The following is a 26,859-nucleotide window of genomic DNA, read 5'->3' as shown; positions in this document are numbered from 1 at the left end:
CGCAATCCGACGTGCCAGCGGAGCGACTGCCGAGTTAGCGGGCGCGCCGCCGCGTGTGTGAGACGCACAGCTGCTCGTGGCACCTCCTGTCATCCGCTGGGCGCGTGCAGCCTTCGACACTCGCGGAAGACGCATCTTGTCCCTGGTGTCCAGTGGATGGCTGGCGCGCGGCCGACCGGCGTATGGCCTGTGCGGCGTGTGGCAGTGTCTTGTTGGAGGGCGCCACTGCTGGCGATGTGAGCTTCCTCGCCTCGCCTCCGCCTCAGACGAGATGTTTGCGTAATTTGCAGTGCATCCTTCCCGCACCATTCCTATCGCTGTCCCTGTCCCGCCCCGTCCCGACTTGTCCCGACTTTGCTCGACTGCCGCTCGCTGCCGCTCGGGTCGTGGCCCATATAACAGCGCAAGCACAAGAAACGTCTGCAGGAGATGACGAGACGAGACGAAAGAATAAATTTATGATTACATATCGAAGTAGGAATTGTACACCGCTACACAACAACAGGCGCTGACGTATTTCAGAACATATCTGCCGATTCGTACTGTTTTGTCGTTTTCAAAGACTTCCTGGCGAACTTGGTTAGCACATTCTCCCTCAAACTGAGATATTTACTGCAATTTCATACCTTATGGTCATTACAGTAGTTTAAAATGCTTAAGGAAGTATCTTTGTCACTTCAGAAAGGTCGTATGGAAACAGGGCTGGCAGGGGTGGCTGTATATAAAAAAACAAGTAAATAAAGGGCGGCCAACAGCACCCGGTGTTCCCAGGCGGTCACCCATCCAAGTACTAACCGGGCCCGATGTTGCTTAACTTCGGTGATCGGACGAGAACCGGTGTAGTCAACATGGTATGGCCGTTGGCGCCCGTAAAATGTAGGCGCACGGCAGAATTCGCATTCGGTTCTTATCCCAAGACACACAAAATCATACTTTTCGGTCGAACTCAGGCGCATTATTTGTTATTGACAAATCGTCGGGTTAGCGCGAATGCAATCCTGAGTTCCAAAAATTATGCACCGGAAGGACGCGCTTCGTAGTTTTTTTTTATTTTTTGTTAAATTTATACATTTATTTTTTAACATTAAATCGTTACAAGATAACATCTTTACAACAAAACATGAACAGAATTGTAATTGTAAGCACTTCCTTCCGCAATCCGACGTGCCAGCGGAGCGACTGCCGAGTTAGCGGGCGCGCCGCCGCGTGTGTGAGACGCACAGCTGCTCGTGGCACCTCCTGTCATCCGCTGGGCGCGTGCAGCCTTCGACACTCGCGGAAGACGCATCTTGTCCCTGGTGTCCAGTGGATGGCTGGCGCGCGGCCGACCGGCGTATGGCCTGTGCGGCGTGTGGCAGTGTCTTGTTGGAGGGCGCCACTGCTGGCGATGTGAGCTTCCTCGCCTCGCCTCCGCCTCAGACGAGATGTTTGCGTAATTTGCAGTGCATCCGCACCATTCCTATCGCTGTCCCTGTCCCCGCCCCGTCCCGACTTGTCCCGACTTTGCTCGACTGCCGCTCGCTGCCGCTCGGGTCGTGGCCCATATAACAGCGCAAGCACAAGAAACGTCTGCAGGAGATGACGAGACGAGACGAAAGAATAAATTTATGATTACATATCGAAGTAGGAATTGTACACCGCTACACAACAACAGGCGCTGACGTATTTCAGAACATATCTGCCGATTCGTACTGTTTTGTCGTTTTCAAAGACTTCCTGGCGAACTTGGTTAGCACATTCTCCCTCAAACTGAGATATTTACTGCAATTTCATACCTTATGGTCATTACAGTAGTTTAAAATGCTTAAGGAAGTATCTTTGTCACTTCAGAAAGGTCGTATGGAAACAGGGCTGGCAGGGGTGGCTGTATATAAAAAAACAAGTAAATAAAGGGCGGCCAACAGCACCCGGTGTTCCCAGGCGGTCACCCATCCAAGTACTAACCGGGCCCGATGTTGCTTAACTTCGGTGATCGGACGAGAACCGGTGTAGTCAACATGGTATGGCCGTTGGCGCCCGTAAAATGTAGGCGCACGGCAGAATTCGCATTCGGTTCTTATCCCAAGACACACAAAATCATACTTTTCGGTCGAACTCAGGCGCATTATTTGTTATTGACAAATCGTCGGGTTAGCGCGAATGCAATCCTGAGTTCCAAAAATTATGCACCGGAAGGACGCGCTTCGTAGTTTTTTTTTATTTTTTGTTAAATTTATACATTTATTTTTTAACATTAAATCGTTACAAGATAACATCTTTACAACAAAACATGAACAGAATTGTAATTGTAAGCACTTCCTTCCGCAATCCGACGTGCCAGCGGAGCGACTGCCGAGTTAGCGGGCGCGCCGCCGCGTGTGTGAGACGCACAGCTGCTCGTGGCACCTCCTGTCATCCGCTGGGCGCGTGCAGCCTTCGACACTCGCGGAAGACGCATCTTGTCCCTGGTGTCCAGTGGATGGCTGGCGCGCGGCCGACCGGCGTATGGCCTGTGCGGCGTGTGGCAGTGTCTTGTTGGAGGGCGCCACTGCTGGCGATGTGAGCTTCCTCGCCTCGCCTCCGCCTCAGACGAGATGTTTGCGTAATTTGCAGTGCATCCGCACCATTCCTATCGCTGTCCCTGTCCCCGCCCCGTCCCGACTTGTCCCGACTTTGCTCGACTGCCGCTCGCTGCCGCTCGGGTCGTGGCCCATATAACAGCGCAAGCACAAGAAACGTCTGCAGGAGATGACGAGACGAGACGAAAGAATAAATTTATGATTACATATCGAAGTAGGAATTGTACACCGCTACACAACAACAGGCGCTGACGTATTTCAGAACATATCTGCCGATTCGTACTGTTTTGTCGTTTTCAAAGACTTCCTGGCGAACTTGGTTAGCACATTCTCCCTCAAACTGAGATATTTACTGCAATTTCATACCTTATGGTCATTACAGTAGTTTAAAATGCTTAAGGAAGTATCTTTGTCACTTCAGAAAGGTCGTATGGAAACAGGGCTGGCAGGGGTGGCTGTATATAAAAAAACAAGTAAATAAAGGGCGGCCAACAGCACCCGGTGTTCCCAGGCGGTCACCCATCCAAGTACTAACCGGGCCCGATGTTGCTTAACTTCGGTGATCGGACGAGAACCGGTGTAGTCAACATGGTATGGCCGTTGGCGCCCGTAAAATGTAGGCGCACGGCAGAATTCGCATTCGGTTCTTATCCCAAGACACACAAAATCATACTTTTCGGTCGAACTCAGGCGCATTATTTGTTATTGACAAATCGTCGGGTTAGCGCGAATGCAATCCTGAGTTCCAAAAATTATGCACCGGAAGGACGCGCTTCGTAGTTTTTTTTTATTTTTTGTTAAATTTATACATTTATTTTTTAACATTAAATCGTTACAAGATAACATCTTTACAACAAAACATGAACAGAATTGTAATTGTAAGCACTTCCTTCCGCAATCCGACGTGCCAGCGGAGCGACTGCCGAGTTAGCGGGCGCGCCGCCGCGTGTGTGAGACGCACAGCTGCTCGTGGCACCTCCTGTCATCCGCTGGGCGCGTGCAGCCTTCGACACTCGCGGAAGACGCATCTTGTCCCTGGTGTCCAGTGGATGGCTGGCGCGCGGCCGACCGGCGTATGGCCTGTGCGGCGTGTGGCAGTGTCTTGTTGGAGGGCGCCACTGCTGGCGATGTGAGCTTCCTCGCCTCGCCTCCGCCTCAGACGAGATGTTTGCGTAATTTGCAGTGCATCCGCACCATTCCTATCGCTGTCCCTGTCCCCGCCCCGTCCCGACTTGTCCCGACTTTGCTCGACTGCCGCTCGCTGCCGCTCGGGTCGTGGCCCATATAACAGCGCAAGCACAAGAAACGTCTGCAGGAGATGACGAGACGAGACGAAAGAATAAATTTATGATTACATATCGAAGTAGGAATTGTACACCGCTACACAACAACAGGCGCTGACGTATTTCAGAACATATCTGCCGATTCGTACTGTTTTGTCGTTTTCAAAGACTTCCTGGCGAACTTGGTTAGCACATTCTCCCTCAAACTGAGATATTTACTGCAATTTCATACCTTATGGTCATTACAGTAGTTTAAAATGCTTAAGGAAGTATCTTTGTCACTTCAGAAAGGTCGTATGGAAACAGGGCTGGCAGGGGTGGCTGTATATAAAAAAACAAGTAAATAAAGGGCGGCCAACAGCACCCGGTGTTCCCAGGCGGTCACCCATCCAAGTACTAACCGGGCCCGATGTTGCTTAACTTCGGTGATCGGACGAGAACCGGTGTAGTCAACATGGTATGGCCGTTGGCGCCCGTAAAATGTAGGCGCACGGCAGAATTCGCATTCGGTTCTTATCCCAAGACACACAAAATCATACTTTTCGGTCGAACTCAGGCGCATTATTTGTTATTGACAAATCGTCGGGTTAGCGCGAATGCAATCCTGAGTTCCAAAAATTATGCACCGGAAGGACGCGCTTCGTAGTTTTTTTTTATTTTTTGTTAAATTTATACATTTATTTTTTAACATTAAATCGTTACAAGATAACATCTTTACAACAAAACATGAACAGAATTGTAATTGTAAGCACTTCCTTCCGCAATCCGACGTGCCAGCGGAGCGACTGCCGAGTTAGCGGGCGCGCCGCCGCGTGTGTGAGACGCACAGCTGCTCGTGGCACCTCCTGTCATCCGCTGGGCGCGTGCAGCCTTCGACACTCGCGGAAGACGCATCTTGTCCCTGGTGTCCAGTGGATGGCTGGCGCGCGGCCGACCGGCGTATGGCCTGTGCGGCGTGTGGCAGTGTCTTGTTGGAGGGCGCCACTGCTGGCGATGTGAGCTTCCTCGCCTCGCCTCCGCCTCAGACGAGATGTTTGCGTAATTTGCAGTGCATCCGCACCATTCCTATCGCTGTCCCTGTCCCCGCCCCGTCCCGACTTGTCCCGACTTTGCTCGACTGCCGCTCGCTGCCGCTCGGGTCGTGGCCCATATAACAGCGCAAGCACAAGAAACGTCTGCAGGAGATGACGAGACGAGACGAAAGAATAAATTTATGATTACATATCGAAGTAGGAATTGTACACCGCTACACAACAACAGGCGCTGACGTATTTCAGAACATATCTGCCGATTCGTACTGTTTTGTCGTTTTCAAAGACTTCCTGGCGAACTTGGTTAGCACATTCTCCCTCAAACTGAGATATTTACTGCAATTTCATACCTTATGGTCATTACAGTAGTTTAAAATGCTTAAGGAAGTATCTTTGTCACTTCAGAAAGGTCGTATGGAAACAGGGCTGGCAGGGGTGGCTGTATATAAAAAAACAAGTAAATAAAGGGCGGCCAACAGCACCCGGTGTTCCCAGGCGGTCACCCATCCAAGTACTAACCGGGCCCGATGTTGCTTAACTTCGGTGATCGGACGAGAACCGGTGTAGTCAACATGGTATGGCCGTTGGCGCCCGTAAAATGTAGGCGCACGGCAGAATTCGCATTCGGTTCTTATCCCAAGACACACAAAATCATACTTTTCGGTCGAACTCAGGCGCATTATTTGTTATTGACAAATCGTCGGGTTAGCGCGAATGCAATCCTGAGTTCCAAAAATTATGCACCGGAAGGACGCGCTTCGTAGTTTTTTTTTATTTTTTGTTAAATTTATACATTTATTTTTTAACATTAAATCGTTACAAGATAACATCTTTACAACAAAACATGAACAGAATTGTAATTGTAAGCACTTCCTTCCGCAATCCGACGTGCCAGCGGAGCGACTGCCGAGTTAGCGGGCGCGCCGCCGCGTGTGTGAGACGCACAGCTGCTCGTGGCACCTCCTGTCATCCGCTGGGCGCGTGCAGCCTTCGACACTCGCGGAAGACGCATCTTGTCCCTGGTGTCCAGTGGATGGCTGGCGCGCGGCCGACCGGCGTATGGCCTGTGCGGCGTGTGGCAGTGTCTTGTTGGAGGGCGCCACTGCTGGCGATGTGAGCTTCCTCGCCTCGCCTCCGCCTCAGACGAGATGTTTGCGTAATTTGCAGTGCATCCGCACCATTCCTATCGCTGTCCCTGTCCCCGCCCCGTCCCGACTTGTCCCGACTTTGCTCGACTGCCGCTCGCTGCCGCTCGGGTCGTGGCCCATATAACAGCGCAAGCACAAGAAACGTCTGCAGGAGATGACGAGACGAGACGAAAGAATAAATTTATGATTACATATCGAAGTAGGAATTGTACACCGCTACACAACAACAGGCGCTGACGTATTTCAGAACATATCTGCCGATTCGTACTGTTTTGTCGTTTTCAAAGACTTCCTGGCGAACTTGGTTAGCACATTCTCCCTCAAACTGAGATATTTACTGCAATTTCATACCTTATGGTCATTACAGTAGTTTAAAATGCTTAAGGAAGTATCTTTGTCACTTCAGAAAGGTCGTATGGAAACAGGGCTGGCAGGGGTGGCTGTATATAAAAAAACAAGTAAATAAAGGGCGGCCAACAGCACCCGGTGTTCCCAGGCGGTCACCCATCCAAGTACTAACCGGGCCCGATGTTGCTTAACTTCGGTGATCGGACGAGAACCGGTGTAGTCAACATGGTATGGCCGTTGGCGCCCGTAAAATGTAGGCGCACGGCAGAATTCGCATTCGGTTCTTATCCCAAGACACACAAAATCATACTTTTCGGTCGAACTCAGGCGCATTATTTGTTATTGACAAATCGTCGGGTTAGCGCGAATGCAATCCTGAGTTCCAAAAATTATGCACCGGAAGGACGCGCTTCGTAGTTTTTTTTTATTTTTTGTTAAATTTATACATTTATTTTTTAACATTAAATCGTTACAAGATAACATCTTTACAACAAAACATGAACAGAATTGTAATTGTAAGCACTTCCTTCCGCAATCCGACGTGCCAGCGGAGCGACTGCCGAGTTAGCGGGCGCGCCGCCGCGTGTGTGAGACGCACAGCTGCTCGTGGCACCTCCTGTCATCCGCTGGGCGCGTGCAGCCTTCGACACTCGCGGAAGACGCATCTTGTCCCTGGTGTCCAGTGGATGGCTGGCGCGCGGCCGACCGGCGTATGGCCTGTGCGGCGTGTGGCAGTGTCTTGTTGGAGGGCGCCACTGCTGGCGATGTGAGCTTCCTCGCCTCGCCTCCGCCTCAGACGAGATGTTTGCGTAATTTGCAGTGCATCCGCACCATTCCTATCGCTGTCCCTGTCCCCGCCCCGTCCCGACTTGTCCCGACTTTGCTCGACTGCCGCTCGCTGCCGCTCGGGTCGTGGCCCATATAACAGCGCAAGCACAAGAAACGTCTGCAGGAGATGACGAGACGAGACGAAAGAATAAATTTATGATTACATATCGAAGTAGGAATTGTACACCGCTACACAACAACAGGCGCTGACGTATTTCAGAACATATCTGCCGATTCGTACTGTTTTGTCGTTTTCAAAGACTTCCTGGCGAACTTGGTTAGCACATTCTCCCTCAAACTGAGATATTTACTGCAATTTCATACCTTATGGTCATTACAGTAGTTTAAAATGCTTAAGGAAGTATCTTTGTCACTTCAGAAAGGTCGTATGGAAACAGGGCTGGCAGGGGTGGCTGTATATAAAAAAACAAGTAAATAAAGGGCGGCCAACAGCACCCGGTGTTCCCAGGCGGTCACCCATCCAAGTACTAACCGGGCCCGATGTTGCTTAACTTCGGTGATCGGACGAGAACCGGTGTAGTCAACATGGTATGGCCGTTGGCGCCCGTAAAATGTAGGCGCACGGCAGAATTCGCATTCGGTTCTTATCCCAAGACACACAAAATCATACTTTTCGGTCGAACTCAGGCGCATTATTTGTTATTGACAAATCGTCGGGTTAGCGCGAATGCAATCCTGAGTTCCAAAAATTATGCACCGGAAGGACGCGCTTCGTAGTTTTTTTTTATTTTTTGTTAAATTTATACATTTATTTTTTAACATTAAATCGTTACAAGATAACATCTTTACAACAAAACATGAACAGAATTGTAATTGTAAGCACTTCCTTCCGCAATCCGACGTGCCAGCGGAGCGACTGCCGAGTTAGCGGGCGCGCCGCCGCGTGTGTGAGACGCACAGCTGCTCGTGGCACCTCCTGTCATCCGCTGGGCGCGTGCAGCCTTCGACACTCGCGGAAGACGCATCTTGTCCCTGGTGTCCAGTGGATGGCTGGCGCGCGGCCGACCGGCGTATGGCCTGTGCGGCGTGTGGCAGTGTCTTGTTGGAGGGCGCCACTGCTGGCGATGTGAGCTTCCTCGCCTCGCCTCCGCCTCAGACGAGATGTTTGCGTAATTTGCAGTGCATCCGCACCATTCCTATCGCTGTCCCTGTCCCCGCCCCGTCCCGACTTGTCCCGACTTTGCTCGACTGCCGCTCGCTGCCGCTCGGGTCGTGGCCCATATAACAGCGCAAGCACAAGAAACGTCTGCAGGAGATGACGAGACGAGACGAAAGAATAAATTTATGATTACATATCGAAGTAGGAATTGTACACCGCTACACAACAACAGGCGCTGACGTATTTCAGAACATATCTGCCGATTCGTACTGTTTTGTCGTTTTCAAAGACTTCCTGGCGAACTTGGTTAGCACATTCTCCCTCAAACTGAGATATTTACTGCAATTTCATACCTTATGGTCATTACAGTAGTTTAAAATGCTTAAGGAAGTATCTTTGTCACTTCAGAAAGGTCGTATGGAAACAGGGCTGGCAGGGGTGGCTGTATATAAAAAAACAAGTAAATAAAGGGCGGCCAACAGCACCCGGTGTTCCCAGGCGGTCACCCATCCAAGTACTAACCGGGCCCGATGTTGCTTAACTTCGGTGATCGGACGAGAACCGGTGTAGTCAACATGGTATGGCCGTTGGCGCCCGTAAAATGTAGGCGCACGGCAGAATTCGCATTCGGTTCTTATCCCAAGACACACAAAATCATACTTTTCGGTCGAACTCAGGCGCATTATTTGTTATTGACAAATCGTCGGGTTAGCGCGAATGCAATCCTGAGTTCCAAAAATTATGCACCGGAAGGACGCGCTTCGTAGTTTTTTTTTATTTTTTGTTAAATTTATACATTTATTTTTTAACATTAAATCGTTACAAGATAACATCTTTACAACAAAACATGAACAGAATTGTAATTGTAAGCACTTCCTTCCGCAATCCGACGTGCCAGCGGAGCGACTGCCGAGTTAGCGGGCGCGCCGCCGCGTGTGTGAGACGCACAGCTGCTCGTGGCACCTCCTGTCATCCGCTGGGCGCGTGCAGCCTTCGACACTCGCGGAAGACGCATCTTGTCCCTGGTGTCCAGTGGATGGCTGGCGCGCGGCCGACCGGCGTATGGCCTGTGCGGCGTGTGGCAGTGTCTTGTTGGAGGGCGCCACTGCTGGCGATGTGAGCTTCCTCGCCTCGCCTCCGCCTCAGACGAGATGTTTGCGTAATTTGCAGTGCATCCGCACCATTCCTATCGCTGTCCCTGTCCCCGCCCCGTCCCGACTTGTCCCGACTTTGCTCGACTGCCGCTCGCTGCCGCTCGGGTCGTGGCCCATATAACAGCGCAAGCACAAGAAACGTCTGCAGGAGATGACGAGACGAGACGAAAGAATAAATTTATGATTACATATCGAAGTAGGAATTGTACACCGCTACACAACAACAGGCGCTGACGTATTTCAGAACATATCTGCCGATTCGTACTGTTTTGTCGTTTTCAAAGACTTCCTGGCGAACTTGGTTAGCACATTCTCCCTCAAACTGAGATATTTACTGCAATTTCATACCTTATGGTCATTACAGTAGTTTAAAATGCTTAAGGAAGTATCTTTGTCACTTCAGAAAGGTCGTATGGAAACAGGGCTGGCAGGGGTGGCTGTATATAAAAAAACAAGTAAATAAAGGGCGGCCAACAGCACCCGGTGTTCCCAGGCGGTCACCCATCCAAGTACTAACCGGGCCCGATGTTGCTTAACTTCGGTGATCGGACGAGAACCGGTGTAGTCAACATGGTATGGCCGTTGGCGCCCGTAAAATGTAGGCGCACGGCAGAATTCGCATTCGGTTCTTATCCCAAGACACACAAAATCATACTTTTCGGTCGAACTCAGGCGCATTATTTGTTATTGACAAATCGTCGGGTTAGCGCGAATGCAATCCTGAGTTCCAAAAATTATGCACCGGAAGGACGCGCTTCGTAGTTTTTTTTATTTTTTGTTAAATTTATACATTTATTTTTTAACATTAAATCGTTACAAGATAACATCTTTACAACAAAACATGAACAGAATTGTAATTGTAAGCACTTCCTTCCGCAATCCGACGTGCCAGCGGAGCGACTGCCGAGTTAGCGGGCGCGCCGCCGCGTGTGTGAGACGCACAGCTGCTCGTGGCACCTCCTGTCATCCGCTGGGCGCGTGCAGCCTTCGACACTCGCGGAAGACGCATCTTGTCCCTGGTGTCCAGTGGATGGCTGGCGCGCGGCCGACCGGCGTATGGCCTGTGCGGCGTGTGGCAGTGTCTTGTTGGAGGGCGCCACTGCTGGCGATGTGAGCTTCCTCGCCTCGCCTCCGCCTCAGACGAGATGTTTGCGTAATTTGCAGTGCATCCGCACCATTCCTATCGCTGTCCCTGTCCCCGCCCCGTCCCGACTTTGCTCGACTGCCGCTCGCTGCCGCTCGGGTCGTGGCCCATATAACAGCGCAAGCACAAGAAACGTCTGCAGGAGATGACGAGACGAGACGAAAGAATAAATTTATGATTACATATCGAAGTAGGAATTGTACACCGCTACACAACAACAGGCGCTGACGTATTTCAGAACATATCTGCCGATTCGTACTGTTTTGTCGTTTTCAAAGACTTCCTGGCGAACTTGGTTAGCACATTCTCCCTCAAACTGAGATATTTACTGCAATTTCATACCTTATGGTCATTACAGTAGTTTAAAATGCTTAAGGAAGTATCTTTGTCACTTCAGAAAGGTCGTATGGAAACAGGGCTGGCAGGGGTGGCTGTATATAAAAAAACAAGTAAATAAAGGGCGGCCAACAGCACCCGGTGTTCCCAGGCGGTCACCCATCCAAGTACTAACCGGGCCCGATGTTGCTTAACTTCGGTGATCGGACGAGAACCGGTGTAGTCAACATGGTATGGCCGTTGGCGCCCGTAAAATGTAGGCGCACGGCAGAATTCGCATTCGGTTCTTATCCCAAGACACACAAAATCATACTTTTCGGTCGAACTCAGGCGCATTATTTGTTATTGACAAATCGTCGGGTTAGCGCGAATGCAATCCTGAGTTCCAAAAATTATGCACCGGAAGGACGCGCTTCGTAGTTTTTTTTTATTTTTTGTTAAATTTATACATTTATTTTTTAACATTAAATCGTTACAAGATAACATCTTTACAACAAAACATGAACAGAATTGTAATTGTAAGCACTTCCTTCCGCAATCCGACGTGCCAGCGGAGCGACTGCCGAGTTAGCGGGCGCGCCGCCGCGTGTGTGAGACGCACAGCTGCTCGTGGCACCTCCTGTCATCCGCTGGGCGCGTGCAGCCTTCGACACTCGCGGAAGACGCATCTTGTCCCTGGTGTCCAGTGGATGGCTGGCGCGCGGCCGACCGGCGTATGGCCTGTGCGGCGTGTGGCAGTGTCTTGTTGGAGGGCGCCACTGCTGGCGATGTGAGCTTCCTCGCCTCGCCTCCGCCTCAGACGAGATGTTTGCGTAATTTGCAGTGCATCCGCACCATTCCTATCGCTGTCCCTGTCCCCGCCCCGTCCCGACTTGTCCCGACTTTGCTCGACTGCCGCTCGCTGCCGCTCGGGTCGTGGCCCATATAACAGCGCAAGCACAAGAAACGTCTGCAGGAGATGACGAGACGAGACGAAAGAATAAATTTATGATTACATATCGAAGTAGGAATTGTACACCGCTACACAACAACAGGCGCTGACGTATTTCAGAACATATCTGCCGATTCGTACTGTTTTGTCGTTTTCAAAGACTTCCTGGCGAACTTGGTTAGCACATTCTCCCTCAAACTGAGATATTTACTGCAATTTCATACCTTATGGTCATTACAGTAGTTTAAAATGCTTAAGGAAGTATCTTTGTCACTTCAGAAAGGTCGTATGGAAACAGGGCTGGCAGGGGTGGCTGTATATAAAAAAACAAGTAAATAAAGGGCGGCCAACAGCACCCGGTGTTCCCAGGCGGTCACCCATCCAAGTACTAACCGGGCCCGATGTTGCTTAACTTCGGTGATCGGACGAGAACCGGTGTAGTCAACATGGTATGGCCGTTGGCGCCCGTAAAATGTAGGCGCACGGCAGAATTCGCATTCGGTTCTTATCCCAAGACACACAAAATCATACTTTTCGGTCGAACTCAGGCGCATTATTTGTTATTGACAAATCGTCGGGTTAGCGCGAATGCAATCCTGAGTTCCAAAAATTATGCACCGGAAGGACGCGCTTCGTAGTTTTTTTTTATTTTTTGTTAAATTTATACATTTATTTTTTAACATTAAATCGTTACAAGATAACATCTTTACAACAAAACATGAACAGAATTGTAATTGTAAGCACTTCCTTCCGCAATCCGACGTGCCAGCGGAGCGACTGCCGAGTTAGCGGGCGCGCCGCCGCGTGTGTGAGACGCACAGCTGCTCGTGGCACCTCCTGTCATCCGCTGGGCGCGTGCAGCCTTCGACACTCGCGGAAGACGCATCTTGTCCCTGGTGTCCAGTGGATGGCTGGCGCGCGGCCGACCGGCGTATGGCCTGTGCGGCGTGTGGCAGTGTCTTGTTGGAGGGCGCCACTGCTGGCGATGTGAGCTTCCTCGCCTCGCCTCCGCCTCAGACGAGATGTTTGCGTAATTTGCAGTGCATCCGCACCATTCCTATCGCTGTCCCTGTCCCCGCCCCGTCCCGACTTGTCCCGACTTTGCTCGACTGCCGCTCGCTGCCGCTCGGGTCGTGGCCCATATAACAGCGCAAGCACAAGAAACGTCTGCAGGAGATGACGAGACGAGACGAAAGAATAAATTTATGATTACATATCGAAGTAGGAATTGTACACCGCTACACAACAACAGGCGCTGACGTATTTCAGAACATATCTGCCGATTCGTACTGTTTTGTCGTTTTCAAAGACTTCCTGGCGAACTTGGTTAGCACATTCTCCCTCAAACTGAGATATTTACTGCAATTTCATACCTTATGGTCATTACAGTAGTTTAAAATGCTTAAGGAAGTATCTTTGTCACTTCAGAAAGGTCGTATGGAAACAGGGCTGGCAGGGGTGGCTGTATATAAAAAAACAAGTAAATAAAGGGCGGCCAACAGCACCCGGTGTTCCCAGGCGGTCACCCATCCAAGTACTAACCGGGCCCGATGTTGCTTAACTTCGGTGATCGGACGAGAACCGGTGTAGTCAACATGGTATGGCCGTTGGCGCCCGTAAAATGTAGGCGCACGGCAGAATTCGCATTCGGTTCTTATCCCAAGACACACAAAATCATACTTTTCGGTCGAACTCAGGCGCATTATTTGTTATTGACAAATCGTCGGGTTAGCGCGAATGCAATCCTGAGTTCCAAAAATTATGCACCGGAAGGACGCGCTTCGTAGTTTTTTTTTATTTTTTGTTAAATTTATACATTTATTTTTTAACATTAAATCGTTACAAGATAACATCTTTACAACAAAACATGAACAGAATTGTAATTGTAAGCACTTCCTTCCGCAATCCGACGTGCCAGCGGAGCGACTGCCGAGTTAGCGGGCGCGCCGCCGCGTGTGTGAGACGCACAGCTGCTCGTGGCACCTCCTGTCATCCGCTGGGCGCGTGCAGCCTTCGACACTCGCGGAAGACGCATCTTGTCCCTGGTGTCCAGTGGATGGCTGGCGCGCGGCCGACCGGCGTATGGCCTGTGCGGCGTGTGGCAGTGTCTTGTTGGAGGGCGCCACTGCTGGCGATGTGAGCTTCCTCGCCTCGCCTCCGCCTCAGACGAGATGTTTGCGTAATTTGCAGTGCATCCGCACCATTCCTATCGCTGTCCCTGTCCCCGCCCCGTCCCGACTTGTCCCGACTTTGCTCGACTGCCGCTCGCTGCCGCTCGGGTCGTGGCCCATATAACAGCGCAAGCACAAGAAACGTCTGCAGGAGATGACGAGACGAGACGAAAGAATAAATTTATGATTACATATCGAAGTAGGAATTGTACACCGCTACACAACAACAGGCGCTGACGTATTTCAGAACATATCTGCCGATTCGTACTGTTTTGTCGTTTTCAAAGACTTCCTGGCGAACTTGGTTAGCACATTCTCCCTCAAACTGAGATATTTACTGCAATTTCATACCTTATGGTCATTACAGTAGTTTAAAATGCTTAAGGAAGTATCTTTGTCACTTCAGAAAGGTCGTATGGAAACAGGGCTGGCAGGGGTGGCTGTATATAAAAAAACAAGTAAATAAAGGGCGGCCAACAGCACCCGGTGTTCCCAGGCGGTCACCCATCCAAGTACTAACCGGGCCCGATGTTGCTTAACTTCGGTGATCGGACGAGAACCGGTGTAGTCAACATGGTATGGCCGTTGGCGCCCGTAAAATGTAGGCGCACGGCAGAATTCGCATTCGGTTCTTATCCCAAGACACACAAAATCATACTTTTCGGTCGAACTCAGGCGCATTATTTGTTATTGACAAATCGTCGGGTTAGCGCGAATGCAATCCTGAGTTCCAAAAATTATGCACCGGAAGGACGCGCTTCGTAGTTTTTTTTATTTTTTGTTAAATTTATACATTTATTTTTTAACATTAAATCGTTACAAGATAACATCTTTACAACAAAACATGAACAGAATTGTAATTGTAAGCACTTCCTTCCGCAATCCGACGTGCCAGCGGAGCGACTGCCGAGTTAGCGGGCGCGCCGCCGCGTGTGTGAGACGCACAGCTGCTCGTGGCACCTCCTGTCATCCGCTGGGCGCGTGCAGCCTTCGACACTCGCGGAAGACGCATCTTGTCCCTGGTGTCCAGTGGATGGCTGGCGCGCGGCCGACCGGCGTATGGCCTGTGCGGCGTGTGGCAGTGTCTTGTTGGAGGGCGCCACTGCTGGCGATGTGAGCTTCCTCGCCTCGCCTCCGCCTCAGACGAGATGTTTGCGTAATTTGCAGTGCATCCGCACCATTCCTATCGCTGTCCCTGTCCCCGCCCCGTCCCGACTTGTCCCGACTTTGCTCGACTGCCGCTCGCTGCCGCTCGGGTCGTGGCCCATATAACAGCGCAAGCACAAGAAACGTCTGCAGGAGATGACGAGACGAGACGAAAGAATAAATTTATGATTACATATCGAAGTAGGAATTGTACACCGCTACACAACAACAGGCGCTGACGTATTTCAGAACATATCTGCCGATTCGTACTGTTTTGTCGTTTTCAAAGACTTCCTGGCGAACTTGGTTAGCACATTCTCCCTCAAACTGAGATATTTACTGCAATTTCATACCTTATGGTCATTACAGTAGTTTAAAATGCTTAAGGAAGTATCTTTGTCACTTCAGAAAGGTCGTATGGAAACAGGGCTGGCAGGGGTGGCTGTATATAAAAAAACAAGTAAATAAAGGGCGGCCAACAGCACCCGGTGTTCCCAGGCGGTCACCCATCCAAGTACTAACCGGGCCCGATGTTGCTTAACTTCGGTGATCGGACGAGAACCGGTGTAGTCAACATGGTATGGCCGTTGGCGCCCGTAAAATGTAGGCGCACGGCAGAATTCGCATTCGGTTCTTATCCCAAGACACACAAAATCATACTTTTCGGTCGAACTCAGGCGCATTATTTGTTATTGACAAATCGTCGGGTTAGCGCGAATGCAATCCTGAGTTCCAAAAATTATGCACCGGAAGGACGCGCTTCGTAGTTTTTTTTTATTTTTTGTTAAATTTATACATTTATTTTTTAACATTAAATCGTTACAAGATAACATCTTTACAACAAAACATGAACAGAATTGTAATTGTAAGCACTTCCTTCCGCAATCCGACGTGCCAGCGGAGCGACTGCCGAGTTAGCGGGCGCGCCGCCGCGTGTGTGAGACGCACAGCTGCTCGTGGCACCTCCTGTCATCCGCTGGGCGCGTGCAGCCTTCGACACTCGCGGAAGACGCATCTTGTCCCTGGTGTCCAGTGGATGGCTGGCGCGCGGCCGACCGGCGTATGGCCTGTGCGGCGTGTGGCAGTGTCTTGTTGGAGGGCGCCACTGCTGGCGATGTGAGCTTCCTCGCCTCGCCTCCGCCTCAGACGAGATGTTTGCGTAATTTGCAGTGCATCCGCACCATTCCTATCGCTGTCCCTGTCCCCGCCCCGTCCCGACTTGTCCCGACTTTGCTCGACTGCCGCTCGCTGCCGCTCGGGTCGTGGCCCATATAACAGCGCAAGCACAAGAAACGTCTGCAGGAGATGACGAGACGAGACGAAAGAATAAATTTATGATTACATATCGAAGTAGGAATTGTACACCGCTACACAACAACAGGCGCTGACGTATTTCAGAACATATCTGCCGATTCGTACTGTTTTGTCGTTTTCAAAGACTTCCTGGCGAACTTGGTTAGCACATTCTCCCTCAAACTGAGATATTTACTGCAATTTCATACCTTATGGTCATTACAGTAGTTTAAAATGCTTAAGGAAGTATCTTTGTCACTTCAGAAAGGTCGTATGGAAACAGGGCTGGCAGGGGTGGCTGTATATAAAAAAACAAGTAAATAAAGGGCGGCCAACAGCACCCGGTGTTCCCAGGCGGTCACCCATCCAAGTACTAACCGGGCCCGATGTTGCTTAACTTCGGTGATCGGACGAGAACCGGTGTAGTCAACATGGTATGGCCGTTGGCGCCCGTAAAATGTAGGCGCACGGCAGAATTCGCATTCGGTTCTTATCCCAAGACACACAAAATCATACTTTTCGGTCGAACTCAGGCGCATTATTTGTTATTGACAAATCGTCGGGTTAGCGCGAATGCAATCCTGAGTTCCAAAAATTATGCACCGGAAGGACGCGCTTCGTAGTTTTTTTTTATTTTTTGTTAAATTTATACATTTATTTTTTAACATTAAATCGTTACAAGATAACATCTTTACAACAAAACATGAACAGAATTGTAATTGTAAGCACTTCCTTCCGCAATCCGACGTGCCAGCGGAGCGACTGCCGAGTTAGCGGGCGCGCCGCCGCGTGTGTGAGACGCACAGCTGCTCGTGGCACCTCCTGTCATCCGCTGGGCGCGTGCAGCCTTCGACACTCGCGGAAGACGCATCTTGTCCCTGGTGTCCAGTGGATGGCTGGCGCGCGGCCGACCGGCGTATGGCCTGTGCGGCGTGTGGCAGTGTCTTGTTGGAGGGCGCCACTGCTGGCGATGTGAGCTTCCTCGCCTCGCCTCCGCCTCAGACGAGATGTTTGCGTAATTTGCAGTGCATCCGCACCATTCCTATCGCTGTCCCTGTCCCCGCCCCGTCCCGACTTGTCCCGACTTTGCTCGACTGCCGCTCGCTGCCGCTCGGGTCGTGGCCCATATAACAGCGCAAGCACAAGAAACGTCTGCAGGAGATGACGAGACGAGACGAAAGAATAAATTTATGATTACATATCGAAGTAGGAATTGTACACCGCTACACAACAACAGGCGCTGACGTATTTCAGAACATATCTGCCGATTCGTACTGTTTTGTCGTTTTCAAAGACTTCCTGGCGAACTTGGTTAGCACATTCTCCCTCAAACTGAGATATTTACTGCAATTTCATACCTTATGGTCATTACAGTAGTTTAAAATGCTTAAGGAAGTATCTTTGTCACTTCAGAAAGGTCGTATGGAAACAGGGCTGGCAGGGGTGGCTGTATATAAAAAAACAAGTAAATAAAGGGCGGCCAACAGCACCCGGTGTTCCCAGGCGGTCACCCATCCAAGTACTAACCGGGCCCGATGTTGCTTAACTTCGGTGATCGGACGAGAACCGGTGTAGTCAACATGGTATGGCCGTTGGCGCCCGTAAAATGTAGGCGCACGGCAGAATTCGCATTCGGTTCTTATCCCAAGACACACAAAATCATACTTTTCGGTCGAACTCAGGCGCATTATTTGTTATTGACAAATCGTCGGGTTAGCGCGAATGCAATCCTGAGTTCCAAAAATTATGCACCGGAAGGACGCGCTTCGTAGTTTTTTTTTATTTTTTGTTAAATTTATACATTTATTTTTTAACATTAAATCGTTACAAGATAACATCTTTACAACAAAACATGAACAGAATTGTAATTGTAAGCACTTCCTTCCGCAATCCGACGTGCCAGCGGAGCGACTGCCGAGTTAGCGGGCGCGCCGCCGCGTGTGTGAGACGCACAGCTGCTCGTGGCACCTCCTGTCATCCGCTGGGCGCGTGCAGCCTTCGACACTCGCGGAAGACGCATCTTGTCCCTGGTGTCCAGTGGATGGCTGGCGCGCGGCCGACCGGCGTATGGCCTGTGCGGCGTGTGGCAGTGTCTTGTTGGAGGGCGCCACTGCTGGCGATGTGAGCTTCCTCGCCTCGCCTCCGCCTCAGACGAGATGTTTGCGTAATTTGCAGTGCATCCGCACCATTCCTATCGCTGTCCCTGTCCCCGCCCCGTCCCGACTTGTCCCGACTTTGCTCGACTGCCGCTCGCTGCCGCTCGGGTCGTGGCCCATATAACAGCGCAAGCACAAGAAACGTCTGCAGGAGATGACGAGACGAGACGAAAGAATAAATTTATGATTACATATCGAAGTAGGAATTGTACACCGCTACACAACAACAGGCGCTGACGTATTTCAGAACATATCTGCCGATTCGTACTGTTTTGTCGTTTTCAAAGACTTCCTGGCGAACTTGGTTAGCACATTCTCCCTCAAACTGAGATATTTACTGCAATTTCATACCTTATGGTCATTACAGTAGTTTAAAATGCTTAAGGAAGTATCTTTGTCACTTCAGAAAGGTCGTATGGAAACAGGGCTGGCAGGGGTGGCTGTATATAAAAAAACAAGTAAATAAAGGGCGGCCAACAGCACCCGGTGTTCCCAGGCGGTCACCCATCCAAGTACTAACCGGGCCCGATGTTGCTTAACTTCGGTGATCGGACGAGAACCGGTGTAGTCAACATGGTATGGCCGTTGGCGCCCGTAAAATGTAGGCGCACGGCAGAATTCGCATTCGGTTCTTATCCCAAGACACACAAAATCATACTTTTCGGTCGAACTCAGGCGCATTATTTGTTATTGACAAATCGTCGGGTTAGCGCGAATGCAATCCTGAGTTCCAAAAATTATGCACCGGAAGGACGCGCTTCGTAGTTTTTTTTATTTTTTGTTAAATTTATACATTTATTTTTTAACATTAAATCGTTACAAGATAACATCTTTACAACAAAACATGAACAGAATTGTAATTGTAAGCACTTCCTTCCGCAATCCGACGTGCCAGCGGAGCGACTGCCGAGTTAGCGGGCGCGCCGCCGCGTGTGTGAGACGCACAGCTGCTCGTGGCACCTCCTGTCATCCGCTGGGCGCGTGCAGCCTTCGACACTCGCGGAAGACGCATCTTGTCCCTGGTGTCCAGTGGATGGCTGGCGCGCGGCCGACCGGCGTATGGCCTGTGCGGCGTGTGGCAGTGTCTTGTTGGAGGGCGCCACTGCTGGCGATGTGAGCTTCCTCGCCTCGCCTCCGCCTCAGACGAGATGTTTGCGTAATTTGCAGTGCATCCGCACCATTCCTATCGCTGTCCCTGTCCCCGCCCCGTCCCGACTTGTCCCGACTTTGCTCGACTGCCGCTCGCTGCCGCTCGGGTCGTGGCCCATATAACAGCGCAAGCACAAGAAACGTCTGCAGGAGATGACGAGACGAGACGAAAGAATAAATTTATGATTACATATCGAAGTAGGAATTGTACACCGCTACACAACAACAGGCGCTGACGTATTTCAGAACATATCTGCCGATTCGTACTGTTTTGTCGTTTTCAAAGACTTCCTGGCGAACTTGGTTAGCACATTCTCCCTCAAACTGAGATATTTACTGCAATTTCATACCTTATGGTCATTACAGTAGTTTAAAATGCTTAAGGAAGTATCTTTGTCACTTCAGAAAGGTCGTATGGAAACAGGGCTGGCAGGGGTGGCTGTATATAAAAAAACAAGTAAATAAAGGGCGGCCAACAGCACCCGGTGTTCCCAGGCGGTCACCCATCCAAGTACTAACCGGGCCCGATGTTGCTTAACTTCGGTGATCGGACGAGAACCGGTGTAGTCAACATGGTATGGCCGTTGGCGCCCGTAAAATGTAGGCGCACGGCAGAATTCGCATTCGGTTCTTATCCCAAGACACACAAAATCATACTTTTCGGTCGAACTCAGGCGCATTATTTGTTATTGACAAATCGTCGGGTTAGCGCGAATGCAATCCTGAGTTCCAAAAATTATGCACCGGAAGGACGCGCTTCGTAGTTTTTTTTTATTTTTTGTTAAATTTATACATTTATTTTTTAACATTAAATCGTTACAAGATAACATCTTTACAACAAAACATGAACAGAATTGTAATTGTAAGCACTTCCTTCCGCAATCCGACGTGCCAGCGGAGCGACTGCCGAGTTAGCGGGCGCGCCGCCGCGTGTGTGAGACGCACAGCTGCTCGTGGCACCTCCTGTCATCCGCTGGGCGCGTGCAGCCTTCGACACTCGCGGAAGACGCATCTTGTCCCTGGTGTCCAGTGGATGGCTGGCGCGCGGCCGACCGGCGTATGGCCTGTGCGGCGTGTGGCAGTGTCTTGTTGGAGGGCGCCACTGCTGGCGATGTGAGCTTCCTCGCCTCGCCTCCGCCTCAGACGAGATGTTTGCGTAATTTGCAGTGCATCCGCACCATTCCTATCGCTGTCCCTGTCCCCGCCCCGTCCCGACTTGTCCCGACTTTGCTCGACTGCCGCTCGCTGCCGCTCGGGTCGTGGCCCATATAACAGCGCAAGCACAAGAAACGTCTGCAGGAGATGACGAGACGAGACGAAAGAATAAATTTATGATTACATATCGAAGTAGGAATTGTACACCGCTACACAACAACAGGCGCTGACGTATTTCAGAACATATCTGCCGATTCGTACTGTTTTGTCGTTTTCAAAGACTTCCTGGCGAACTTGGTTAGCACATTCTCCCTCAAACTGAGATATTTACTGCAATTTCATACCTTATGGTCATTACAGTAGTTTAAAATGCTTAAGGAAGTATCTTTGTCACTTCAGAAAGGTCGTATGGAAACAGGGCTGGCAGGGGTGGCTGTATATAAAAAAACAAGTAAATAAAGGGCGGCCAACAGCACCCGGTGTTCCCAGGCGGTCACCCATCCAAGTACTAACCGGGCCCGATGTTGCTTAACTTCGGTGATCGGACGAGAACCGGTGTAGTCAACATGGTATGGCCGTTGGCGCCCGTAAAATGTAGGCGCACGGCAGAATTCGCATTCGGTTCTTATCCCAAGACACACAAAATCATACTTTTCGGTCGAACTCAGGCGCATTATTTGTTATTGACAAATCGTCGGGTTAGCGCGAATGCAATCCTGAGTTCCAAAAATTATGCACCGGAAGGACGCGCTTCGTAGTTTTTTTTTATTTTTTGTTAAATTTATACATTTATTTTTTAACATTAAATCGTTACAAGATAACATCTTTACAACAAAACATGAACAGAATTGTAATTGTAAGCACTTCCTTCCGCAATCCGACGTGCCAGCGGAGCGACTGCCGAGTTAGCGGGCGCGCCGCCGCGTGTGTGAGACGCACAGCTGCTCGTGGCACCTCCTGTCATCCGCTGGGCGCGTGCAGCCTTCGACACTCGCGGAAGACGCATCTTGTCCCTGGTGTCCAGTGGATGGCTGGCGCGCGGCCGACCGGCGTATGGCCTGTGCGGCGTGTGGCAGTGTCTTGTTGGAGGGCGCCACTGCTGGCGATGTGAGCTTCCTCGCCTCGCCTCCGCCTCAGACGAGATGTTTGCGTAATTTGCAGTGCATCCGCACCATTCCTATCGCTGTCCCTGTCCCCGCCCCGTCCCGACTTGTCCCGACTTTGCTCGACTGCCGCTCGCTGCCGCTCGGGTCGTGGCCCATATAACAGCGCAAGCACAAGAAACGTCTGCAGGAGATGACGAGACGAGACGAAAGAATAAATTTATGATTACATATCGAAGTAGGAATTGTACACCGCTACACAACAACAGGCGCTGACGTATTTCAGAACATATCTGCCGATTCGTACTGTTTTGTCGTTTTCAAAGACTTCCTGGCGAACTTGGTTAGCACATTCTCCCTCAAACTGAGATATTTACTGCAATTTCATACCTTATGGTCATTACAGTAGTTTAAAATGCTTAAGGAAGTATCTTTGTCACTTCAGAAAGGTCGTATGGAAACAGGGCTGGCAGGGGTGGCTGTATATAAAAAAACAAGTAAATAAAGGGCGGCCAACAGCACCCGGTGTTCCCAGGCGGTCACCCATCCAAGTACTAACCGGGCCCGATGTTGCTTAACTTCGGTGATCGGACGAGAACCGGTGTAGTCAACATGGTATGGCCGTTGGCGCCCGTAAAATGTAGGCGCACGGCAGAATTCGCATTCGGTTCTTATCCCAAGACACACAAAATCATACTTTTCGGTCGAACTCAGGCGCATTATTTGTTATTGACAAATCGTCGGGTTAGCGCGAATGCAATCCTGAGTTCCAAAAATTATGCACCGGAAGGACGCGCTTCGTAGTTTTTTTTTATTTTTTGTTAAATTTATACATTTATTTTTTAACATTAAATCGTTACAAGATAACATCTTTACAACAAAACATGAACAGAATTGTAATTGTAAGCACTTCCTTCCGCAATCCGACGTGCCAGCGGAGCGACTGCCGAGTTAGCGGGCGCGCCGCCGCGTGTGTGAGACGCACAGCTGCTCGTGGCACCTCCTGTCATCCGCTGGGCGCGTGCAGCCTTCGACACTCGCGGAAGACGCATCTTGTCCCTGGTGTCCAGTGGATGGCTGGCGCGCGGCCGACCGGCGTATGGCCTGTGCGGCGTGTGGCAGTGTCTTGTTGGAGGGCGCCACTGCTGGCGATGTGAGCTTCCTCGCCTCGCCTCCGCCTCAGACGAGATGTTTGCGTAATTTGCAGTGCATCCGCACCATTCCTATCGCTGTCCCTGTCCCCGCCCCGTCCCGACTTGTCCCGACTTTGCTCGACTGCCGCTCGCTGCCGCTCGGGTCGTGGCCCATATAACAGCGCAAGCACAAGAAACGTCTGCAGGAGATGACGAGACGAGACGAAAGAATAAATTTATGATTACATATCGAAGTAGGAATTGTACACCGCTACACAACAACAGGCGCTGACGTATTTCAGAACATATCTGCCGATTCGTACTGTTTTGTCGTTTTCAAAGACTTCCTGGCGAACTTGGTTAGCACATTCTCCCTCAAACTGAGATATTTACTGCAATTTCATACCTTATGGTCATTACAGTAGTTTAAAATGCTTAAGGAAGTATCTTTGTCACTTCAGAAAGGTCGTATGGAAACAGGGCTGGCAGGGGTGGCTGTATATAAAAAAACAAGTAAATAAAGGGCGGCCAACAGCACCCGGTGTTCCCAGGCGGTCACCCATCCAAGTACTAACCGGGCCCGATGTTGCTTAACTTCGGTGATCGGACGAGAACCGGTGTAGTCAACATGGTATGGCCGTTGGCGCCCGTAAAATGTAGGCGCACGGCAGAATTCGCATTCGGTTCTTATCCCAAGACACACAAAATCATACTTTTCGGTCGAACTCAGGCGCATTATTTGTTATTGACAAATCGTCGGGTTAGCGCGAATGCAATCCTGAGTTCCAAAAATTATGCACCGGAAGGACGCGCTTCGTAGTTTTTTTTTATTTTTTGTTAAATTTATACATTTATTTTTTAACATTAAATCGTTACAAGATAACATCTTTACAACAAAACATGAACAGAATTGTAATTGTAAGCACTTCCTTCCGCAATCCGACGTGCCAGCGGAGCGACTGCCGAGTTAGCGGGCGCGCCGCCGCGTGTGTGAGACGCACAGCTGCTCGTGGCACCTCCTGTCATCCGCTGGGCGCGTGCAGCCTTCGACACTCGCGGAAGACGCATCTTGTCCCTGGTGTCCAGTGGATGGCTGGCGCGCGGCCGACCGGCGTATGGCCTGTGCGGCGTGTGGCAGTGTCTTGTTGGAGGGCGCCACTGCTGGCGATGTGAGCTTCCTCGCCTCGCCTCCGCCTCAGACGAGATGTTTGCGTAATTTGCAGTGCATCCGCACCATTCCTATCGCTGTCCCTGTCCCCGCCCCGTCCCGACTTGTCCCGACTTTGCTCGACTGCCGCTCGCTGCCGCTCGGGTCGTGGCCCATATAACAGCGCAAGCACAAGAAACGTCTGCAGGAGATGACGAGACGAGACGAAAGAATAAATTTATGATTACATATCGAAGTAGGAATTGTACACCGCTACACAACAACAGGCGCTGACGTATTTCAGAACATATCTGCCGATTCGTACTGTTTTGTCGTTTTCAAAGACTTCCTGGCGAACTTGGTTAGCACATTCTCCCTCAAACTGAGATATTTACTGCAATTTCATACCTTATGGTCATTACAGTAGTTTAAAATGCTTAAGGAAGTATCTTTGTCACTTCAGAAAGGTCGTATGGAAACAGGGCTGGCAGGGGTGGCTGTATATAAAAAAACAAGTAAATAAAGGGCGGCCAACAGCACCCGGTGTTCCCAGGCGGTCACCCATCCAAGTACTAACCGGGCCCGATGTTGCTTAACTTCGGTGATCGGACGAGAACCGGTGTAGTCAACATGGTATGGCCGTTGGCGCCCGTAAAATGTAGGCGCACGGCAGAATTCGCATTCGGTTCTTATCCCAAGACACACAAAATCATACTTTTCGGTCGAACTCAGGCGCATTATTTGTTATTGACAAATCGTCGGGTTAGCGCGAATGCAATCCTGAGTTCCAAAAATTATGCACCGGAAGGACGCGCTTCGTAGTTTTTTTTTATTTTTTGTTAAATTTATACATTTATTTTTTAACATTAAATCGTTACAAGATAACATCTTTACAACAAAACATGAACAGAATTGTAATTGTAAGCACTTCCTTCCGCAATCCGACGTGCCAGCGGAGCGACTGCCGAGTTAGCGGGCGCGCCGCCGCGTGTGTGAGACGCACAGCTGCTCGTGGCACCTCCTGTCATCCGCTGGGCGCGTGCAGCCTTCGACACTCGCGGAAGACGCATCTTGTCCCTGGTGTCCAGTGGATGGCTGGCGCGCGGCCGACCGGCGTATGGCCTGTGCGGCGTGTGGCAGTGTCTTGTTGGAGGGCGCCACTGCTGGCGATGTGAGCTTCCTCGCCTCGCCTCCGCCTCAGACGAGATGTTTGCGTAATTTGCAGTGCATCCGCACCATTCCTATCGCTGTCCCTGTCCCCGCCCCGTCCCGACTTGTCCCGACTTTGCTCGACTGCCGCTCGCTGCCGCTCGGGTCGTGGCCCATATAACAGCGCAAGCACAAGAAACGTCTGCAGGAGATGACGAGACGAGACGAAAGAATAAATTTATGATTACATATCGAAGTAGGAATTGTACACCGCTACACAACAACAGGCGCTGACGTATTTCAGAACATATCTGCCGATTCGTACTGTTTTGTCGTTTTCAAAGACTTCCTGGCGAACTTGGTTAGCACATTCTCCCTCAAACTGAGATATTTACTGCAATTTCATACCTTATGGTCATTACAGTAGTTTAAAATGCTTAAGGAAGTATCTTTGTCACTTCAGAAAGGTCGTATGGAAACAGGGCTGGCAGGGGTGGCTGTATATAAAAAAACAAGTAAATAAAGGGCGGCCAACAGCACCCGGTGTTCCCAGGCGGTCACCCATCCAAGTACTAACCGGGCCCGATGTTGCTTAACTTCGGTGATCGGACGAGAACCGGTGTAGTCAACATGGTATGGCCGTTGGCGCCCGTAAAATGTAGGCGCACGGCAGAATTCGCATTCGGTTCTTATCCCAAGACACACAAAATCATACTTTTCGGTCGAACTCAGGCGCATTATTTGTTATTGACAAATCGTCGGGTTAGCGCGAATGCAATCCTGAGTTCCAAAAATTATGCACCGGAAGGACGCGCTTCGTAGTTTTTTTTATTTTTTGTTAAATTTATACATTTATTTTTAACATTAAATCGTTACAAGATAACATCTTTACAACAAAACATGAACAGAATTGTAATTGTAAGCACTTCCTTCCGCAATCCGACGTGCCAGCGGAGCGACTGCCGAGTTAGCGGGCGCGCCGCCGCGTGTGTGAGACGCACAGCTGCTCGTGGCACCTCCTGTCATCCGCTGGGCGCGTGCAGCCTTCGACACTCGCGGAAGACGCATCTTGTCCCTGGTGTCCAGTGGATGGCTGGCGCGCGGCCGACCGGCGTATGGCCTGTGCGGCGTGTGGCAGTGTCTTGTTGGAGGGCGCCACTGCTGGCGATGTGAGCTTCCTCGCCTCGCCTCCGCCTCAGACGAGATGTTTGCGTAATTTGCAGTGCATCCGCACCATTCCTATCGCTGTCCCTGTCCCCGCCCCGTCCCGACTTGTCCCGACTTTGCTCGACTGCCGCTCGCTGCCGCTCGGGTCGTGGCCCATATAACAGCGCAAGCACAAGAAACGTCTGCAGGAGATGACGAGACGAGACGAA

The 26,859-nt window shown here is 50.5% G+C and overlaps 23 non-coding genes across 23 annotated transcripts; all 23 read right to left on the bottom strand.

Moving 5' to 3' along the window:
• Window positions 1-746: 746 nt before the first annotated feature.
• Window positions 747-865, bottom strand: LOC126216712 (5S ribosomal RNA). The gene has a single exon (XR_007542260.1). It is a non-coding gene; the product is annotated as a 5S ribosomal RNA (ribosomal RNA).
• A 1,030-nt stretch (window positions 866-1,895) lies between these two features.
• On the bottom strand, window positions 1,896-2,014 carry LOC126216711 (5S ribosomal RNA). The gene has a single exon (XR_007542259.1). It is a non-coding gene; the product is annotated as a 5S ribosomal RNA (ribosomal RNA).
• Window positions 2,015-3,044: 1,030 nt separating this feature from the next.
• On the bottom strand, window positions 3,045-3,163 carry LOC126216710 (5S ribosomal RNA). The gene has a single exon (XR_007542258.1). It is a non-coding gene; the product is annotated as a 5S ribosomal RNA (ribosomal RNA).
• Window positions 3,164-4,193: 1,030 nt separating this feature from the next.
• Window positions 4,194-4,312, bottom strand: LOC126216709 (5S ribosomal RNA). Its single transcript, XR_007542257.1, has one exon. It is a non-coding gene; the product is annotated as a 5S ribosomal RNA (ribosomal RNA).
• A 1,030-nt stretch (window positions 4,313-5,342) lies between these two features.
• On the bottom strand, window positions 5,343-5,461 carry LOC126216708 (5S ribosomal RNA). Its single transcript, XR_007542256.1, has one exon. It is a non-coding gene; the product is annotated as a 5S ribosomal RNA (ribosomal RNA).
• A 1,030-nt stretch (window positions 5,462-6,491) lies between these two features.
• Window positions 6,492-6,610, bottom strand: LOC126216707 (5S ribosomal RNA). Its single transcript, XR_007542255.1, has one exon. It is a non-coding gene; the product is annotated as a 5S ribosomal RNA (ribosomal RNA).
• Window positions 6,611-7,640: 1,030 nt separating this feature from the next.
• LOC126216706 (5S ribosomal RNA) lies at window positions 7,641-7,759 on the bottom strand. Its single transcript, XR_007542254.1, has one exon. It is a non-coding gene; the product is annotated as a 5S ribosomal RNA (ribosomal RNA).
• Window positions 7,760-8,789: 1,030 nt separating this feature from the next.
• Window positions 8,790-8,908, bottom strand: LOC126216704 (5S ribosomal RNA). Its single transcript, XR_007542253.1, has one exon. It is a non-coding gene; the product is annotated as a 5S ribosomal RNA (ribosomal RNA).
• A 1,030-nt stretch (window positions 8,909-9,938) lies between these two features.
• Window positions 9,939-10,057, bottom strand: LOC126216702 (5S ribosomal RNA). The gene has a single exon (XR_007542251.1). It is a non-coding gene; the product is annotated as a 5S ribosomal RNA (ribosomal RNA).
• Window positions 10,058-11,076: 1,019 nt separating this feature from the next.
• Window positions 11,077-11,195, bottom strand: LOC126216701 (5S ribosomal RNA). Its single transcript, XR_007542250.1, has one exon. It is a non-coding gene; the product is annotated as a 5S ribosomal RNA (ribosomal RNA).
• A 1,030-nt stretch (window positions 11,196-12,225) lies between these two features.
• Window positions 12,226-12,344, bottom strand: LOC126216700 (5S ribosomal RNA). The gene has a single exon (XR_007542249.1). It is a non-coding gene; the product is annotated as a 5S ribosomal RNA (ribosomal RNA).
• A 1,030-nt stretch (window positions 12,345-13,374) lies between these two features.
• Window positions 13,375-13,493, bottom strand: LOC126216699 (5S ribosomal RNA). Its single transcript, XR_007542248.1, has one exon. It is a non-coding gene; the product is annotated as a 5S ribosomal RNA (ribosomal RNA).
• A 1,030-nt stretch (window positions 13,494-14,523) lies between these two features.
• Window positions 14,524-14,642, bottom strand: LOC126216698 (5S ribosomal RNA). The gene has a single exon (XR_007542247.1). It is a non-coding gene; the product is annotated as a 5S ribosomal RNA (ribosomal RNA).
• A 1,029-nt stretch (window positions 14,643-15,671) lies between these two features.
• Window positions 15,672-15,790, bottom strand: LOC126216697 (5S ribosomal RNA). The gene has a single exon (XR_007542246.1). It is a non-coding gene; the product is annotated as a 5S ribosomal RNA (ribosomal RNA).
• A 1,030-nt stretch (window positions 15,791-16,820) lies between these two features.
• On the bottom strand, window positions 16,821-16,939 carry LOC126216696 (5S ribosomal RNA). Its single transcript, XR_007542245.1, has one exon. It is a non-coding gene; the product is annotated as a 5S ribosomal RNA (ribosomal RNA).
• Window positions 16,940-17,969: 1,030 nt separating this feature from the next.
• LOC126216695 (5S ribosomal RNA) lies at window positions 17,970-18,088 on the bottom strand. The gene has a single exon (XR_007542244.1). It is a non-coding gene; the product is annotated as a 5S ribosomal RNA (ribosomal RNA).
• Window positions 18,089-19,118: 1,030 nt separating this feature from the next.
• LOC126216693 (5S ribosomal RNA) lies at window positions 19,119-19,237 on the bottom strand. The gene has a single exon (XR_007542243.1). It is a non-coding gene; the product is annotated as a 5S ribosomal RNA (ribosomal RNA).
• Window positions 19,238-20,266: 1,029 nt separating this feature from the next.
• On the bottom strand, window positions 20,267-20,385 carry LOC126216692 (5S ribosomal RNA). The gene has a single exon (XR_007542242.1). It is a non-coding gene; the product is annotated as a 5S ribosomal RNA (ribosomal RNA).
• A 1,030-nt stretch (window positions 20,386-21,415) lies between these two features.
• LOC126216715 (5S ribosomal RNA) lies at window positions 21,416-21,534 on the bottom strand. The gene has a single exon (XR_007542263.1). It is a non-coding gene; the product is annotated as a 5S ribosomal RNA (ribosomal RNA).
• Window positions 21,535-22,564: 1,030 nt separating this feature from the next.
• On the bottom strand, window positions 22,565-22,683 carry LOC126216714 (5S ribosomal RNA). Its single transcript, XR_007542262.1, has one exon. It is a non-coding gene; the product is annotated as a 5S ribosomal RNA (ribosomal RNA).
• Window positions 22,684-23,713: 1,030 nt separating this feature from the next.
• Window positions 23,714-23,832, bottom strand: LOC126216713 (5S ribosomal RNA). The gene has a single exon (XR_007542261.1). It is a non-coding gene; the product is annotated as a 5S ribosomal RNA (ribosomal RNA).
• A 1,030-nt stretch (window positions 23,833-24,862) lies between these two features.
• LOC126216703 (5S ribosomal RNA) lies at window positions 24,863-24,981 on the bottom strand. The gene has a single exon (XR_007542252.1). It is a non-coding gene; the product is annotated as a 5S ribosomal RNA (ribosomal RNA).
• A 1,030-nt stretch (window positions 24,982-26,011) lies between these two features.
• LOC126216691 (5S ribosomal RNA) lies at window positions 26,012-26,130 on the bottom strand. Its single transcript, XR_007542241.1, has one exon. It is a non-coding gene; the product is annotated as a 5S ribosomal RNA (ribosomal RNA).
• Window positions 26,131-26,859: the final 729 nt, after the last annotated feature.

This window comes from Schistocerca nitens, unplaced genomic scaffold (assembly GCF_023898315.1).
Source record: "Schistocerca nitens isolate TAMUIC-IGC-003100 unplaced genomic scaffold, iqSchNite1.1 HiC_scaffold_35, whole genome shotgun sequence".
Taxonomy (NCBI): Eukaryota; Metazoa; Arthropoda; class Insecta; order Orthoptera; family Acrididae; genus Schistocerca; species Schistocerca nitens.
This window is presented reverse-complemented; position numbering and strand designations above follow the sequence as displayed.